Raw genomic sequence first — 18588 nt, 5'->3', positions numbered from 1 at the left:
CTGCCTGGGCGCTCCCTGCTCCAGCACGTCGCGACCATGCTCCTGCTCCTGCACGTCAAGACCCCATGCTGCTCCCAGCTGCAGCGCGTGGGGACCTGCAAGACCAAGCTCTTCGTCACCCAAGGCCTCCTATGGCCACAGCAGGCTGCCGTGCCTTCACCACCGAGCTGCGCAGCGTCGCGTGGCCCGGCAAGTTCAAGCCAGACCTGCCTCCTCATTACGACGGCATGACCGACCCTGCGGAGTTCCTCTAGCTCTATGAGCTGGGCATCGAAGCTTCGAACGGAGACGAGAAGGTCATGGCGAACTGGTTTCCCGTGGCGCTCAAGGACGGGGCCCGCACCTGGCTCCTGAACCTAGCTCCAGGCACGGTCTCCTCCTGGGACGAGATGCGCACCCGCTTCATCGCCAACTTCCAAGGTACTCACGACCGGCCACCCACCGTGAGCGACATGCGCCGCATCAAGCAACAACCCGGAGAGACCCTGCAGAAGTACATCTAGCGCTTCAACAATGCACGCCTCAAGATTCCCAAGGTGACCGAGGAGGCCATCATCTCAGCCTTCTTCGATGGCGTGCGCGACGTCAGGATGAAGGAGGAGCTGGAGATGCATGAAGACCTGTGCACTTCCTTGGAGCTGTTCAACTTGGCGACCAAGTGCACCAGGGCAGAGGAAGGGCGTCTCTCCCTCGTCGAGCTGCCTGCCGCAGACCCAGAAGAGAAGAAGCCCAAGGCCAAGGATGTGAAGCGCAAGGGGGCTGTCATGCTCGCGGCAGAACCAGACACCAAGCGGGGCAGAGATAAGCCCGAATCTTCCAAGGACAGTCGGTACTGTGTGTACCACGACCTCCACACCCACAACACCAACGAATGTCAAGAGCTCCGAGCCATGCGAGAAGGAAGGATCGGCCGTCGGCCCGACCGCGGTGACCGGGGCTACGGTTGAGGAGGAGGAAGAAACGCAGGATGCTGGGAAGACCGCTGCCCGCGCCAAGGGTGGCGCGATCGAACTCGCGCCGCTGGCAAGACCTGCCTCGCGAGGGAGACTGGAGGGATCAGCCTCGCGAGGATTGCCTGCAAGGCAACGCAGGCCTCCCTCCGCTGCCGCCACAGCTAAGGAGAAATGAGGACCACCATCAGGACGAGGGGGCTGGGGGCTTCTAGGAGCCGTGCGCGATCGCCTGCATCCTGGGCGGGGCTTAGGCCCCAGCCTCTCAGCGCATCTCCAAGCAGTTCGCCCGTGAAGTGAATTCAGTCCTACCCAGCGTGCGCCATCATGTTCAGCTCGGCGGATCAGCTCAAGTGTGCGGCCACGGCCGGAGTCCTCCCGATGCTTTGTTCCCCAATCATCAGCAACGTGCTGGTCACCAGGACCCTCATCGATGGCGGGGCAGGGCTCAATGTCCTATCCGTGGAAACATTCAACAATCTCCAAGTGCCCTACAACCAGCTTCAGCCAACCAAGCCTTTCTCCGGAGTCACCGACGGCTCCACGGTCCCGATTGCTCAGGTCCGCCTCCCTGTCACCTTCGGGGCGCGCAACAACTACCGCACCGAGCTCATCGACTTCGACGTCGCTCACATTCGCCTGTCATACAATGCCATCCTCGGGTACCCAGCGCTGGCCATGTTCATGGCCGTAACTCACCACGGCTACAACGTCCTCAAGATGCCAGGAAGTGGCGGAGTCATCACGGTGCCCTGTGAAGAGAAGGACGAACGAGCCTTTCAGCCCGCATCACTGGAAGAACCGGATCGCGGAAGCAGGAGGCTTCCCGAGGCCACCCCAAGAAGAAGAAGACATCGTCCGGCCCGGCTCCTCAGGAGGCAGCCCCCTCAAGGCCCGCGACAGCCCAGGGGGAACCTCCTTCCATCGCATAGGAAAGCGCGCCCGACGCCCTCCTCAGGAAGGGCTCGGGGGCTCTCCCCTGGAGGGCCACCGACCTGGCTAAGGTCACGAGGGAGGCGCTTGGGCACCACATGGAGGCGTGTTTCGAAGCACTTTTCCCTCAAGAAGGAGTAAGGCAAGGAGGGCCAGACCCTCAGGAGTTCGTCAGCAAGGCCATTCAGGAGCTATAGGAGTCAAGAGTCATGAGAGGCGGCCGCCGCCTACCAGATGTGGCCCCCCATCCAGGCGAGGATGGTGGGTTGCGCATCTGCATCGACATACCAGGGCTCAATCGAGTCGCCTCTCTGGAGCGCCTCTGGCCCTCGCGAGTGGGGCGCTGCGAAGGTCCACCCCACAGCTAGGTTCGCATGCCTTACGGCCTGCCGAACGCGGCTACTATGTACCAGCGCCTCATGAGGGGCATCATGGAGGCTCAAGAGGCCAGGCGCTCCGCACCCCTGGCGGAGATGGAGATGGTCCGCGAGGAGCCACCAGCGCCCGGAGCCTCCCGAGGCCCCTGGGCCTGGGGACTCGTGAGGAGCAGCTTCCGTAGCCCACCGAGTCTGCTACACCAATGTTGCTTCGTCCTCAACATCATCAGGTGACATCTTTCAAGTTTCATTTCCAGCTGGGAGCGCCCCCAGGCTGCATTATTCCCAGGCCGCGTGGGTCCGTCCCTGCGGCATGTATCCCTTTTATTTCATGTTGCTAGCTTACATTGTTGGGGGCGCCCCTCGGGCTGCACCATCCCCCAAGTCGCTCGGGCCAGACCCAGCGTCATGTATCCCCTTTCGTGTTTATTTCCGGCTATGCGTTCGACCCACCATGCTTGATTATTTGATGCCGGTCCACGGCACCTCTTCTTCTCCATGTCGACCACTTGCACGTTAAAGGGGGGGTACCTGAGCATCGCGCCTCAGGGCTCTTACTGGCTCTCCAGCCCTCAATCTCTGGCCTTGTCCATGGCATCGCGACCTGGCATACCAGTGACGGCTGAGACCAGCTCGAGGGCCGGGACCCGAGGACATAGAGTGCTGCCATCTAACCAAATTTGCAGGAACACATCACAAGATAAGGCCCAGTGCCAGGCGCAACCCGCCTAGAGGTAGGGCCTCGTGAGTGCCGCGCTGGCTCACGGGTGCCCAGATACACCTTGCCAGGCCCTACCGTGCCAGCCACGTGTCAGGGCAGGGTTGTACACGCCCGGCGGCTCCTCCCGGGGGGGAGCCCCCTCCCACGTACCAATGGAAGCACCATGCTCCACGCTGGCTGACGACACTGTCGAGGAGCGGCTATGCCCGTACACATACGGAAGCGCTATGCTCCGCGCTGGTGATAAACAACTGAGGGTGGCACCCGGGCTGCATTAACCTCAGGGAGCCCAGAGCTCAGTGTCTAGCCTCATCATAACGCCTCCCCTCAGGAGTGCCGCGCGAGGGGGCTGGGCACGGGGGCTGCGCCTGGGTCACGCCTAGACGCACGCCACCAAGCCAAGCCCCCCCCCCCAGGCCTGGTTCGTCGCGCGTCTCCCCCCGAGCGGAGCCAAGGTACGAAGGCTGTTTCAGCATCAAGGGGGACTCCTGAGCATCGCGACTCAGGAGCCTAACTGGTCACGTAGCCCCTCACTCCTTAGTCCCGTCCTGGTTTCCGGTCGGGGCTAACGGCGGCTGAGGTATGCGCGGGGCCGGGCTCTGCAGACGTAGAACGGTAGATCCACCCACACCTCACCTCCCTACTTGCTGTTCATGCGCCAAGGGGGACTCCTGAGCATCGCGACTCAGGAGCCTAACTTGTCACGTAGCCCCTCACTCCTTGGTCCCGTCCTGGTTTCCGGTCGGGGCTAACGGCGGCTGAGGTATGCGCGGGCCGGGCTCTGCCGGCGTAGAACATAAGCAAGTAGGAAGGAAAAGTGCAAACTTCAAGCAATTCAAAAGCAAGTATTACAGTCCACACTGTTATCTCAATGCCAAATGCAAGTTTAAACGCCTCCCCGAGGCATGATACATGTGCAGGAATTGAAAGCAGAACAGGAGCCACAATGGAGTCACTTGTCGGCGGCGGAGCAGCGCGGAGTGGCTCCGCCTCATGGAGCAGCAGGGTTGGCAGCGCCTCGCTTCGGCTTGGTGCTGATGGCCCAGAACTTCCCCAGCAGAGCCTTCGCGCGACCCTTCACGGCCTCGGCAGCGGCAGCGGCACGCTCGCTGCTTGCTGGCTCCAACAGGCTGTCGAGGTCGACGCTGGGATCGCGAAGGTAGATGTGGGTGAGGACCCGCGTCAGCGCTGCAGAAGACAGGACATGCGCCTCGGCCTCGGCCATGGGGCCAAGGCCAAGGGCGACATCTTCAAGAGTGCGAACCAGTAAGAGAAGCAGCTTGGCGGGGCCGTCCTCGGTGCCAGCCAGCGGGCTCTCCAGGCCGCTGTCGTAAAGCATCCTCAGCGAGGAGCGAGCCTTCGCCTCAATCTCCGCGAACGCCACACGGTCCTCGGCAAGAACTTGGGCCTTGTCGTCCAGCTCGACCTTCCTCGCCCCCAACTCCTTCTTCAGCGCGCCTAGGCGGTCACGGCGCCTCCTGAGCTTGGCCTCCCGGCCCGTGACGGCCGCCTCGCGAGCCTTCACGCTTTCTTCCTGCTATTGGCGAAGGCGGGCCTCTTCCGCGAGCTTGTCCTGCAGGCCTTGCAGCTCGTCCTCCAGCACCTTGCAGCGACCACGGACGTCGACCACCTCCCCCAGGGATGCGTCACGAGCATCCTTCGCCTCAAGGACGGCATGCCTCTCCTCATCACAAGCCGTCGAGGCCTGGACCAGCGCCGCCTGAATTGAAGCGTCAGAGGGAATCCATCCTGAAGCCAGCTCCAAGCGCCCGGCCACCAAGCGAGGGTTGGCGCCAAGAAGATCCTGCCGGAGCCTGTCCAGCTCAGCAACAGCAAGATCCAGAATGGCAGGAGGAGTCGTAGAGACAGCAGTCGGTGGAGTAGGAGGAGAAGGCGGCAACGCGACCACAGCATCCTAAGGCGGAGCTTGCTGCGCCCCAACGGCTTTGGTGGGGCAGCAGGCAAAGGCACCTCGGGAGTTGCTTGGGCCATGGGGGCTGAGCTCGCCCCAGCCGGCTCAGCCAGGCCTTGCGAGGACGACCGGGCAGGAGAGGCCCGTGTGTCGCGGTCACCTTCCTTCGCGGGTAGAGGCGCTGCCCCGGATGGAACCTCAGGAGCTCCCTTCGGCTTCTTTGCTGCGGGCGCCAGCCTATCCAAGAGATGCGGACGTCAAGCCTCAGCAGCAGAACAAGAAATAAATACAAGAATCAAGCGCTTACGGGTCGTCGCCAGTGAGCTCAGGCAGCCTCCGGCCAAATTTGAAGCCTGAAAGCCGACTGGAAGGGTCAACCTCACGAAGCTCGGGAGCGGAAGGCGCATCTGCGGTCCGCCTCGGGGCCGGGGCAGACCCGCAGGAGATCAGCCCGGTCCTGTCCTTCTTCAGGATCGGGGGCAAGCTCCCGCCGCCCTGCTTGTCATCATATCGTCCTCATCGCTCGGAGAGAGGCGAAGAGCGCGGGACCTGCGCCGGGGGAGGGGATCCCTCGACTCTCCGTCAGTCGCCTCGGAGTCAGGCCCTTTTTCCTGCTCCCCTCCTTCGTCCTCTTCGCTGGAGTCATCGGAGGACACGTCCACCGGTTCCTCAGGAGCCTCCGTGGGCACGGGCCCGTCCCCGTTGAATATGGGCATGGACTCCACTACCCGCTCCCAGTCGTCACAGAGGAACAAGGGCGTAGGAGCGCCCTCCAACCTCGCCACATCGCCCCCGACCAGAGATTGGAGGACCGCAGTCAGATCTTCGTCGACCAAGGCCGCGGGGCTCGGATGGGGCCTCCACATCAGAAGTGAGTACTGCCGATGCGGATCCAGCTGGTGCTCCAAGAATTCCCTCAGCAGCGACGCGCCGGTCAGCTTCGCTGCCGCCATGTTGGCCAGCCTCAGATCCGCGTCCATCTTCTCCAACACCAGCTTCGCGCAGGGGTCCGCGAGCTCCGCTCGACCCCAATCGCTGGAGCTCGTGGGTTGCTCCGTGGGCAAGATCAGCCGAGGGTGGATGCGCCCAGCATCTGCCAAGACCCACTTGCTTCTGAAGCCCTCAATCCTCTTCCCAGGGTTCGAAATGGCAATGGCGCCACCATACGCGACGAAGCTCGCGCACGCGGAAGCAGGACCGCGAGAAGTCCGAAGGTAGAAGTAGTGGCGCAGCAAGGCCACTGAGGGTTGCACCCCTATGTGAGCCTCACAGTAATAGGCGAAGATTGCCAGGAGAAGGACAGAGTTGGGGTGGAGATGCAGAGCCTGTAGCTTATAATGACGGAGGACAGAGAAGAAGAACTCGGAGAAGGGAGGCACCAGGCCAGCAGCAATGGCGCTTACAAAGAGCGGATAGAAGGTGCTCCCTTGGCCCTTAGAGGTGGCGGAGCCGGCCTTGAACACCTTTGCCCCATCAATGCCCTGCGCCGCGACCATCCAGCGCAACCGGGCGAGGCTCGCCTCCGACGCATTCGGCGAATCCAGGGCAGACGAGTACCAAGCTCCGGCCGGGGACTGACGAGGCGCCATGGCTTCCTTGGTCACGCGGTCGGAGTAGATCTGGAAATTTTGGAGGAAGGAAGGAGAGGCGCAGGAAAGGGGATCTAAGCAGCAACCGGAGAAAGCAAAAAAAGCAAAGCCTAGGCAGATGCCGCTCCTTTATCAACACACGCGGCTTGCTGAGGCACAGACGTCCAATCAACCTCCATGCGGCGCCCAAGGCAACAGGCTGTTAGGGCCCGTGGCGCTTCACCCTTGCCCTTTCGCGTCCCTGCACGGCCAAGTCCGGGCGCGCCTTGGGCCCGGGGGCTACTGTCGGCGTTCTGGGAACGGGGGTCCCCAGACTTGCCTACCTGCGGCCTGCGGCGTGGCTCAAAGGGGGGCCCAGCACGGCCCATCTTCATCAACACGGACCCAAGACCCTCGCGAGGGGCCAAGCCTCGCAGGGCGGACGACACGGAGCTTCCTCAGGCACGACCTCATCAGGCTGGCTCGCGAGGAGGCAGAGAAATCGAGGCGAGGTACCTCACGAGGTACCCATGACGCAAGCCATGACGACCAAGGGTGCCAAGCAGGCGCCAGCCCGCGCAGTGTCCTCCTTTACTCTTTGGTGCAAAGGGAGCAAGTGTAGGCGAGAGCATCAAGCAAAGGCACCCGTTTCGGTGCAACGAGACCAAGACCAGCCCAACGGCAGGGAGGAAGTCATTTTGGAGCCCAAGCCAGTGTCACCACCAGAGTCTTTGGCAGGCGAGGACCAACTTTAGTCAGGATAAGTGTACCCAATGTTCCCCTTCGAAATGGCCAATTGTTGGCGCCCTTCCCGCTCAATATTTGGGAAGAGGCCCGGGGCCTTTGCCTATAAATAGGACTAGCCACCCCCAGGGGAAGGAGAAGAGAGATCATCAGGATAGGGAGAAGAAGAGAGATCATCAGGATAGGGAGAAGAAGAGAGATCATCAGGATAGGGAGGAGATGAGAGGGATGAGATAAGAGGAGAAGATCAGATCGGCAAGAGAGAGAGAAGGGTGACTGAACTTCTCCTAGCAGTTCAACACCCCAGCCAAGAACAGACCCTCGCAAGGCTGTTCTTCCTTGTATTGCTCATCATCATCAGCCCAAGAGGCAATCCACCAAACCACACTGGAGTAGGGTATTACACCACAAAGGTGGCCCGAACCAGTATAAACCCTGTGTCTCTTGTGTTGTTCTTTCCATAGCTTAGATCTTGGCGAGGCGGTGGGGTGCAGGTAGGTAGAAGGCGAAATCTCCGCGCGCACCCCAGTGTTCGAACCTCAAGGTTCTGCCGGAACCCGAAATCTGACAGTAATTTGTGTTAAATTTTGACCAAAGGTTTAACTGACAAAATGTTAGTGCAGGCCAGGAAAAATTGTATCGTTGGATAGGTATTTGAGCATAGTATTCAATGATATAATTTTTGGTGACATGCATAAACATTTCTTAGTTCAATATTTGGTGAAATTTTGGTAAAATTTACAAAGGGGGACCAATAAACTAGGAAGTAGGTAGCACGTCAATAACACACGGTTCCCAAAATTGGAACCGTCTGCAATGACTTTCATTTTGCCCGTTGCATCAATCACACATGGTTCGCTCTAGCGAACCATCGCCTTCAAAATTCTTTGTGGGACAGAAAACCCTCACCGCCCAATTCAAAAAATAACAAAGAAAACCCTCACCATCCCCACATCACAAAAACCCTCACCTCATCCGCCACCCCCTCAGGCCCCCATTCACACCTGCACAAGCTCCTCCCCGTCTATGCCATGGCACCGCATATCGCAGCGGTAAACAGTTAGCTCGGCGCCTGCCGTCGCTAGGATGCCGGCAAAGCCCACCGCATTTCTCCACTTCCGCTTGCCGCCGCCTATCGCCATCGACTTTCTCGACGCTGCTCGCGGTCGACCCAGCTCCGCTCGGTTGGGGAATCTTCCGTACTGAGGGTTATTTCTCATGGACGAAAAGGTAACTAATTTAGTGAGATATTATCTCATCTCTTATCCCAGTTCATCTGCCTCCATTAATCACCCGGCGGAAATCACCGTGAATTCATTTTTATTCGAGTTGTTTTGAGGGTTTTCTTTCATTCATAGAATATACAGTGCGCTGACACATCAGGACTTTGCGACCTCCGCCAGAGATTCCATCTCATCGTACCAGATAACTTGAGGATGTGCACAGTCTATTCAATCTCACCCTAAATCAGTTGGCATGGCCTACTTTCCTGAACATATTCTAAATATTGCTACATTTGGATAAAAGGCTCCACATGCACCATATACGTCAAAGGGGATTCTTCCCCTCTTATTCCTATATTAGGAAAATTAGTGATGTATTATTATTTCGATTTCTCTCATATTTCCATGACATCATGTTTACCCTATATGCTTAATTATTCATTTTTGTCCTTCGATTTCAACTGTTGTATAGTTCTTTCAATTTGGGACCATATTTGCATGTTGACATATTTTCTTTAACTATCCTACCATTTTCTGCAGCGCATCCCTTGTTATACAACAGATTATGTAGTGCACAATCTTTCCCTTTACAGAGATTAAGACTGCACGAATGTCATACTGCAAACAAAACATGGATTTACAATCGTTTCTACTGTAAGACTTGATGAACGTGGTGACTCCTATTTTGGCAATGTCTTTTGGAATGAAATTTCTAAGTTTCATATACTGAAAGATGGCACTAAAATTGCACTGCACATAAAAGGGCCTGGTCATGAGATATATGATAACTTCCCCGACAAAATTATCTTTCCAGACTTTGTTCAAAGTAAGTTTTCTTTTCAACTATCTGCATGTTGACTTACCCAGCAATGTCAAATGAATTGTGTAGTATTTAAGCAACCAACTATTATTCCCTTTTCTGACTATATTCCTACCTAATAACTTCTAGTTACCAATACACTTTTCTATTGCCCTGTTTTAACTAAATATTCCCTATACTCCCTTTTCTATCAAAAAGCGACGCTGACAAGGAGACTCCGGAGGTGGAGAACGGGGCTGCCAATAAGCGGAGGCGGGGCGAGCTAGAACCGCAAGCGACTCCAGCAGGCCTAGACTTCAACAGTAGCCTCCCCGATGATATGTTGACAGTCATCATCTCCCTATGGAAGTCCAACCCTCTTGACCTCATGGACACCCACGACCTCTGCCATGGCTATCGAAAAAGCTTGGATCCGTTCTCCAAGATCCTCGGTAGTCACCTTGGCCCAACCAGAGTCCTCAGAATGGGCAAGTTCCGTTCCAATGGCAAGGACCGAGCCAAGCTTGATGACTGGTTCTGATCCTCCGCCCTATATTAGCTCTAGGAGCTCACTTTTGATGATGGGCATATGTGGTCACTGCCAACGTACGCACTCCACCTTGCACCTACGTTGTGCATCTCCAAGTTCAGGGAATGTCTTCCCCCCCTTAATAACGTGCCCGCTCTTATTCTACCATGACTGAAGCACCTCATGCTCATTGATGTCTGCCTCTCAAACAGTGACATGGAGCGCCTGCTCCGTGGCTGTACTGCACTTGAGTACCATCATCTTCAGGCGATCAATGTGTTGAGTACCTTCCACATCACCTCCATGACTCTCCGGACTATTTATGTGTGTTGATGGTGCGCCAGGAAGACATCACAAGATGTGTACCATGGTATGGTCATTGAGGACACACCTGCACTTGAGAGATTACTTGTAGTTCATCAAGAAGGTCCAACAAGAATCAATGTCATTTCTGTGCCGAAATTGACATTGGTGGGCTACTCGTCTGACAAATACTCCAAACTTGTTATTGGATCCACACCCGTTCAGGTACAACAACCGCCTTCTACCTCTGCTTCTACAAGTTAACATTATTTCTAATCTTGAAGATGTTTGTTCATCTGTCATTCAGAAAATGATTCTGACAAGTTTGACCCCGAAACCGCGCACAGTGAAGGTCTTGGCACTAGAATCTATCGGCCCCAACCTGGAGCAAGTTGTCAGTTTCCTGAGATGCTTTTCCTGCCTGGAGGAGATAGATATCGAGGTGATGTTCCTTTCCTGTTAAATGTTAACCATAAGGGAGTTCAATTTGTGACACCTTTTTCCATGTTAACAATGACGATGTACTATGATTTCTAAATGATTCTTTTGAAGCATTTCAGTACATACATGTTCCCTCCCATATGGTTACAATCAATAAGCATTTCTCCTTTGGATTCATCTGTACTTGTTTTCTTAGGCAACTTTTCATCCACTCCAACCTCTTGTGAAAAAGCTACATTTTTCTAGAATGTTATCAAATGCCCATGTTAATCATGTCACATCAAAGATGGCATGTTAGTGCATTTTACAAATCCTGCAAACCAAATAGGCGTGCAGTAATGTTCAAAACTGCATGTAGGCACTAACATGTTTTCTTTCTTTTGCAGATAAGATTAGGCCCAGTGGTGGATAATGTGATACAATATAACAATCACGTTGAATGCCTAGATCCGCATCTCTCAGAAATTACTTTGAACTCGTACTGAGGGACCTTACCGGAGATTATATTCGCCTTATTTGTTATCAGAGCAAGGGGGCTGTAGGAAATGAGGTTTTTTCTACATTTATTTCGCAAAAATGAATGGTTTGTTGATCAGCGCCGGCACCTCCAGAAGAATGTAATAGGCTCCAAAAATTCTGAATTTATTTTGGAACTTCAGATGACAGAGTAATCGGAAGTCATCATGTCAACCCCATAAATGACTTCTTAGTGGCTGACCCCTTTGCAAAAATTGTGAGGTTTCGAAACCGGACTTAGAAGTGGTAGTATTAGTTTGAACCTCTCTGATATCCATGTTAAGCGGATCAGCGCGAGCGTTTGTAGCTGATGAGCTGAATTTCATTTCTAATATCAGTTTAAACGTTATAAACTTCGAATTTGAGCCATATAACTCTGGAATTTGAACCTTGTAATATTTCCAGCTTTTGTGGTACTATCGTTGAAATGGTACCGTATGAGACTTGTATATTGGTAGCACTATTTTGTCCACCATGTTCCCTATAGAGCGCAGAATTAATTATCGCACTCGAGTGTCCATCATCACCCTTTTGTGTAACTTTGACCTTATCACCCACGAGTAAACTTATGACCGAAGTCATTCCAAACACTTAGTTTTTACAAAGCTTTTTGCCAATAAACGCCCATGATTTGTCCCTCATCTAGCCGACGCGTGGCCAAACTAGCCGGGCGGGAACCTTGCGTGGTAAATTGCGTGGTAGCGCGGGAATAGGCTCACCGATGATAGATTTGGCGCCTCTTCGAGCCCATGCGTGTGGTGCGGTGTTGTCAAGCATGCACTAGAATCCTCCACAATGAACACCATGAGAAGACGTGACGATTACAGGCTAGCCGGCCCCCATTTATTACAGTAGCCAACCTTTCGATCGTGCCCCACCATTGCAAGAAGCACACCCACCACGATAAATTCTTAGAGGGTATCCTGCGCGGCTCCAATGGCGCTCCGAGCGGATGCGAAGGATGAGCAGCAGTTCACCATGCATGCCGTGGTGGACACCCACAGAAGGTTCATGGACCTCTCGGTGGTATACACCAATGACCCGGTCTGGGTGGAGCACTCCATCCACATCATGGAGCTATTGCTTGCCGAGGAGAAGCACAAAGTGGTCGGGTTTGACCTCGAGTACACCCATGCTCGTGCCGGGTCTCGTCCCAAGGTCATCGTCGCCCAGATGTTCATGTGCCACCATGTCCTTGTCTACCACTACTGCCTGGCCACAAGGCCTTGCAAGTGTTTCTCTAGGCTTGTCAACAGCCCCCACTACATTTTCGCTACGGTAGGCATCACCATCGATGTAAATGCGGTCGATAATTCGGGCATTGCCTGCCAGAATCTTGTCAACATCCAGGGCCAATACATGATTTGGGGCAGCAAGGAGCATGAGAAGGACTCCCTGGTTCACCTCTCCGAGGCCATCATCGACCCCTACTATAGAGACCTGAAGGATTTGTGCAATAAGTACATGATTAGATCCTTGTTTCTCCTACTTTAGTATGCATGTAATTGCTTACTTTGGTAGGTGGAAATGTTATCTATGTAGTCACTTGTGTAATTGTATGCTTAATTTGGTTATGCAGTGCTGTCTTTTTAAGTATATATGTTGATGCTCTGTAGACAGAGCGTATTTGTTGTGCGGACAAAGAAAATCACATCGCACATGGACTAAAGAATGGATCCCGTCTCTGATGCTTTAATCAATCACTCACAATTGTATACCAGCAATCGTTTGCTCACAACACACACGGCTAGTTAGCAGTAATCGTCTGTGTTGTTACGGTCTTTGCACACGTTTCCGATTATAGACCTGTTTGCTGCGTATCACACACATCTTTGTTAAGTTGAACCATTTATGTTCTCATGTCTCAACACAAATAGTTCATCCAAGTGAACTGCATGTCGTATATCGCACACACCTTGTGTTGGCTGACCGTTTCTTTGTGTTGCCTAATCACAAACAGTTCATCTGAGTGAACCATATGCTATATATCGCACACACCTTCATCTAGCTGCCCATTTCTTTTGTTCCTCCTCATCGCGAATAGTTAATTGAGCCGAACCGTATGCCCAGCATCGCACACACAACTAAAATCTGAACCGTGTTTATGCATCCTCCATCGCAAACGTTTTGCACCTTTAGACGGGTTTTTTACACCACTGATTGTGATTATGGCATCACACACAGTTTCTTCGAAGGGTCTCTGATCGTAGTGTTGTGTTAGCAGCATCCTCCAGTAGGGTAGCTAATTATGCCATTTTTGAGTTAACTAAGCATATTATGCCATTTTTGACATAAGTAAGCTAAGTGTAGGTTTTTATTGAGCTAACCCAGGTAACTAAGCATATTAGAGCTAATTTTGCATTTTAGAGCTAACTTAGGTCATTTTGGAGCTAACTTAGGTAAAATTGATCATTTTGGAGCTAATTAGGCTTATTATGTCATTTTCGAGGAAAATAAGCTAACTATATGACATATATGAGGTTACCAAGATTGTTATGCCATTTCAAACCTAAGTAAGCTAATTATGCCAGTTTTTACATAAGTAAGCTAAGTTTATGTCATTATTGAGCAAACCTAGGTAACTAAGCATATTAGAGATAACTTAGCATATTAGAGCTAACTTAGGTCATTTCGGAGAAAACAAAGCTAAGTATAGATCATTTTGGAGCTAAGTAATCTAATTATGTCATTTTGGAGGAAGATAAGCAATGTCTAGGTCATTATGGTATGCATTTTGGGGAAAATAAAGCTATGTCTAGGTCTTTATGCATTTCGTAAGCAGAACACTAGAGAAAACTTAACGTCATCACGGAGGGGAAGGACCAGTCGGGTTTGCGCCAGTGCCAGACGAAGAAGGACCAGTCGGGGTTGCGCCAATGCAAGACGGAGAAGGATCGGTCGATGCTTGTCGGGAGGCATCCTGCACCAAAGGTCATTTGCAATGTCTCGTTAGCATGACGCAACTGAAATGTGAATACTAGTAACTAATGATCATTCAAATGAAACTCACCGTGTCTGCTATACTAATATGGGGCAACGACGGAGGGGTCTGACCATTTTTCTCACACACGGACTACACGTTTTGTTTCCATGAGTCAGTCATATTAGTTAGGAATGAAATGAACATTACGTGCATGATTTGGCTAGTATGTAGGAGAAACTTACCACAAGGAGCTTGTATAGGGCCCGGTGAGACGCGTCATTCCGGTTCCTCTCCGCCTCCAACAAACTAGCCATCCTCTCCACCAGCTCCCTCTCCCTCTGCTTAGCCTGCCCGTTTGCCTCCGCCAGAAGGTCCTGGGCCCTAGCCTCGATGGAGAGCTCCATTTTTTGACCTGGTACCGTAGGGTAAAACACCCCACAGCTCTTGTAATTATTATATACTGTACAAGATACAAGGTATGTACATAAAAAAGAAAAGATTCTAAAGCTAAGAGAATACAAAGCTCACCTCAAGGTGGCAAAAAAGCAATCCATCTAAGAAGATCATCCTTATACTTATTTTTAATCCTATGGGCAAGCAAAGAAATGTCATGAATAAAACATGCTCTCCACCTTCTAAAGGAAGGGTTTATGTTCCTGAAGACTATCATTCCTCACAGACCAGATATTCCAACAAGCAAGAAAGACCACTTCAGCAAAGAAAGGTTTCTGAAAGTCCCTTCTTGCAGCATAAGCAATGGCAGGACGACGCGGTATCTCAGGATCGGAGCTCGTCTGGTGCTTCTTGATCTCCCGGAGAGTTCTAGGACAACGTATGAGTCCATCCCCAATGGCTACCGAGCCATGGTACCTTGATAACCCAAAAGTATAGGGGATCATTTGTAGCCTTCTTCGATAAATAAGAGTGTCAAACCCAACGAGGAGCTAATGGCAGAACAAATATTACCTCAAGTTCTATAGACCACCGATACAACTCTACGCACACTTAACGTTTGATTTACCTAGAACAAGTATGAAAATATTTTTCAAGAATAAACTATGGATAAATTGCAAGGTAATAAAAGTTGATAGCTTTTGTCAACAAGTCATCTGTCCCTAGGAAATCGATACCAAGTACCGATAATCATTCTGGCAATTTTATATGAGGGAGAGGCATGAGCTAACATACTTTCTCTAATAGGATCATATGCACTTTGTTGGGGAACCCAGTAATTTCAAAAAAATCCTATGCACACAAAAGATCATGGTGATGCATAGCAACAAGAGGGGAGAGTTTCGTCAACGTACCCTCGTAGACCGTAAGCGGAAGCGTCATGAGAACACGGTTGATGTAGTCGTACGTCTTCATGATCAGACTGATCCAAGTACCGAACATACGGCACCTCCGAGTTTAGCACACGTTCACCTCGGTGACGTCCCACAAACTCCGATCCAGCAGAGCTTTGAGGGAGAGTTCCGTCAGCACGACGGCGTGATGACGGTGATGATGATGCTATCGACGCAGGGCATCGCCTCAGCACCGCTACAATATGACCGAGGTGGATTATGGTGGAGGGGGGCACCGCACATGGGTAAAAGATCAACTAGTCAACTTGTGTTTGTTGGGGTGCCCCTGCCCCCGTATATAAAGGAGCAAGGGGGGAGGCCGGCCGGCCCTAGCAGGGCTCACCAGGAGGAGTCCTACTCCCACCGGGAGTAGGATTCCCCCTTTCCCTAGTTGGACTAGGAGAGAAGGAAGGGGGAGAGAGGGAAGAAGGAAAGGGGGGTGCCACCCCCCTCCTTGTCCAATTCGTACCAGAGGGAGGGGGCTCCTGGCCTGCCCTAGTCTACTCTCTCTCTCCAATATGGCCCAATAAGGCCCATACATTTACCAGGGTGTTCCTATAACCTCCCGGTACTCCGGTAAAATCCCGATTTCACCCGGAACTATTCTGATGTCCAAATATAGGCTTCCAATATATGGATATTTATGTCTCGACCATATCGAGACTCCTCGTCATGTCCATGATCCTATCTGGGACTCCGAACTACCTTCGGTACATCAAAACACATAAACTCATATTACCGATCGTGCGGGCCCTACGGGTTCGAGAACTATGTAGAAATGACCGAGACTCATCTCCGATCAATAAACAATAGCGGAACCTGGATTCTCATATTGGTTCCTACATATTCTACAAAGATCTTTACGGTCAAACCGCATAACAACATATGTTGTTCCCTTTTTCATCGGTATGTTACTTGCCCGAGATTCGATCGTCGGTATCCTTATACCTAGTTCAATCTCGTTACCGGCAAGTCTCTTTACAGGCTCCGTAATTCATCATCCCGCAACTAACTCATTAGTCACAATGCTTGCAAGGCTTATAGTGATGTGCATTACCGAGAGGGCCCAGAGATACCTCTCCAACAATCGGAGTGACAAATCCTAATATCGATACATGCCTACTCAACAAGCACCATCGGAGACACCTATAGAGCACCTTTATAATCACCCAGTTATGTTGTGACGTTTGGTATCACACAAAGTGTACCTCTGCTACTCGGGAGTTGCATAATTTCATAGTCATAGGAACATGTATAAGTCATGAAGAAAGCAATAGCAACAAACTAAACGATCACCGTGCTAAGCTAACGGATGGGTCAAGTCAATCATATCATTCTCTAATGATGTGATCCCGTTAATCAAATGACAACTCATGTCTATGGTATAGGAAACGTAACCATCATTTATTCAACGAGCTAGTCAAGTAGAGGCAAACTAGTGGCACTATGTTTGTCTATGTATTCACACATGTACTAAGTTTCCGGTTAATACAATTCTATCATGAATAATAAACATTTATCATTATATAAGGAAATATAAATAAAAACTTTATTATTTCCTCTAGGGCATATTTCCTTCAGTCTCCCACTTGCACTAGAGTCAATAATCTAGATTACATAGTAATGATTCTAACACCCATGGAGTCTTGGTGCTGATCATGTTTTGCTCGTGAGACAGGCTTAGTCAACGGGTCTGCAACATTCAGATCTATATGTATCTTGCAAATCTCTATGTGTCCCTCCTTGACTTGATCGCGGATGGAATTGAAGCGTCTCTTGATGTGCTTGGTTCTTTTGTGAAATCCGGATTCCTTTGCCAAGGGAATTGCACCAGTATTGTCACAAAAGATTTTCATTAGACCCGATGAACTAGGTATGACACCTAGATCAGATATGAAATCCTTCATCCAGACCGCTTCACATGTAGATCCCGCCATGACGCTTTGCTTAGAACTGCACTAACTGACAGCTCAACCGTTCAATAAAAACACGTATCCAGTTTGTGACTTAGAGTCATCCAGATCAGTGTCAAAGCTTGCATCAACGTAACCATTTACGACGAGCTCTTTGTCACCTTCATAAACGAGAAACATATCCTTAGTCCTTTTCAGGTATTTTAGGATGTTCTTGACCGTTGTCCAGTGATCCACTCTTGGATTACTTTGGTGCCTCGCTGCTAAACTAATAGCAAGGCACACATCAGGTCTGGTACACAGCATTGCATACATGATACAGCCTATGGCTGAAGCATAGGGAACATCTTTCATTTTCTCTCTATCTTTTGCAATGGTCGGGCATTGAGTCTGACTCAACTTCACAACTTGTAACACAGGCAAGAACCCTTTCTTTACTTGATCCATTTTGAACTTCTTCAAAACTTTATCAAGGTATGTGCTTCGTGAAAGTCCAATTAAGCGTCTTGATCTATCTCTATAGATCTTGATGCCCAATATATAAGAAGCTTCACCAAGGTCTTTCATTGAAAACTCTTATTCAAGTATCCTTTTATGCTATCTAGAAATTCTATATCATTTCCAATGAACAATACGTCATCCACATATAATATTAGAAATCCTACAGAGCTCCCACTCACTTTCTAGTAAATACTGGCTTCTCCAAAAGTCTTTATAAAACCATATGCTTTGATCACACTATCAAAATGTTTATTCCAACTCTGAGATGCTTCCACTAGTCCATAGATGGATCGTTGGAGCTTGCACACTTTGTTAGCTCCCTTTGGATCGATAAAATCTTCGGGTTGCATCATATACAACTCTTCTTCTAGAAATCCATTTAGGAATGCAGTCTTTACATCCATTTGCCAAATTTCATAATCATAAAATGCAGAAATTGCTAACATCATCGTAGTCAACTCCTTGAACTTGTCGAAAACCTTTCGCAACAAGTCAAGCTTTGTAGACAGTAATATTACCGTTAGCGTCAGTCTTCTTCTTGAAGATCCATTTATTCTTGATGGCTTGCCGATCATCGGGCAAGTCAACCAAAGTCCACACTTTGTTATCATACATGGATCCCATCTCAGATTTCATGGCCTCAAGCCATTTTGCAGAATCAGGGCTCATCATCGCTTCCTCATAATTCATAGGTTCGTAATGGTCAAGTAACATGACTTTCAGAACAGGATTACCGTACCACTCGGATGCGGATCTTACTCTGGTTGACCTACGAGGTTCGGTAGTAACTTGATCTGAAGTTACACGATCTTCATCATTAGCTTCCTCACTAATTGGTGTAGGAGTCACGGGAACAGATTTCTGTGATGAACTACTTTCCAATAAGGGA

This window comes from Triticum urartu, chromosome 2A, assembly GCF_056163025.1.
Source record: "Triticum urartu cultivar PI428250 chromosome 2A, HENAU_Tu73, whole genome shotgun sequence".
Lineage (NCBI taxonomy): Eukaryota > Viridiplantae > Streptophyta > Magnoliopsida > Poales > Poaceae > Triticum > Triticum urartu.
Note: the sequence above shows the minus strand (reverse complement) of the source record.